Source organism: Montipora capricornis, chromosome 6 (genome assembly GCF_036669925.1).
Source record: "Montipora capricornis isolate CH-2021 chromosome 6, ASM3666992v2, whole genome shotgun sequence".
NCBI lineage: Eukaryota > Metazoa > Cnidaria > Anthozoa > Scleractinia > Acroporidae > Montipora > Montipora capricornis.
Genome location: NC_090888.1, coordinates 9,022,350 through 9,023,680, shown reverse-complemented (window position 1 = coordinate 9,023,680; position 1,331 = coordinate 9,022,350).

The window sequence follows — 1,331 nt, the reverse complement described above, 5'->3', positions numbered from 1 at the left end:
AAACAACGTGATTTATCTTAAATGTAACAAGAAGAATCTTACAATCTACGCGCAGTTGCACTGGTAACCAGAGGAGTTCTCTTTATTAAAGGAGTAATGTGACAATACTTAGGTGCGTGTGTGTAAACTAATCGAGCACTGGCACTCCTGACTCTTTGAAGTGTCTTGAATTTAATACGCAGGGGCACCGTACAATAAACCATTACATTAATCAAGCCTGCTTGTGATGACCGAGTGAACAATCCGCTCGTTTGGTTCTTACTAGACTCGATTCACTTTCCTAAGTTGTAGCCGGATATGCTACAGATAGAGAAGCGCGCTAGCGCAAACCTTTGTCACATGAGTCGACTATGTCCAGATTTTTTGGTGTAGAATCCAACCAGGTGCCCAAATGGCGCACTGACAGCGACGGGCGAATACCTTCAGCTTGGCAAATCTGGGATCTTGTCAACGTGACTACCCCTCGATAACTGTCCCTCCCGTGACAATGAGCTCGAACTCAGTTTTGTCGTGCATCTTAGGCAGTTCAACTTGTCACCTCTTTCTCATCCTATGCGCGAACAGTCGCGAACACAGATTTCCAATCGCATTCACAGCATCAGCCTCTGACTATGGTTTTATCAACGGGATTAAACGATATATTCCTATAGCTGTGTCGTGTCCGCATGGGTGTGAACGGATGGCAGATGAGATTTCATACAATTGTCAAAACATCGAACTCGCGTAGATCGGTAAAGCAAGAGGGCCCAAGCAGGAGCCTTGTGGACAACGCCGCGAGTCAGGGTCTAACGTTTTAATCAGAGAGGCACTGTTCTTCCGTGTAACGACGACGTCCCCGGTCTGCGCTCGTCCCGCCAAATAAGAGTTAAACCATAATAAAGCCTTAATTTTATCTTGAAGGCCAAGCCTGGACTGCAGCCTGTGCAGAAGAATACCGTGGTCTACAGGTATCAAACGCAGCACTGAGATGTAACATGACAAGCAATGTGACCTTTGTCCATTATTGAGCAAAAGATCGTTTTTAACTTTTCCAATAACGCCGTCCTCATATGCGCTTTGGAGAAAAGGAAATAAGTTGTTGGCTGCCATAGATGATCTTGTAATTGGATAGCCCACTGACTTTGTCCGTAATCTTTGATGTACCCTGCAAGTTTTACTCAACGGTCGAAATTTTTGTTAATGTTTTTTAGTCATGCTTTCTTAAGCAAAGGGTGAACTAAAGAATTCTGTTTTTTTTTTTTTGTTTTTTTATTTTGTTTGTTGTTTTTGTTTTTTTTTTTTTTTTTTTTTTTTTTTTGTTTTTTTTTTTTTGTTTGTGTGTTGTTTTTTTG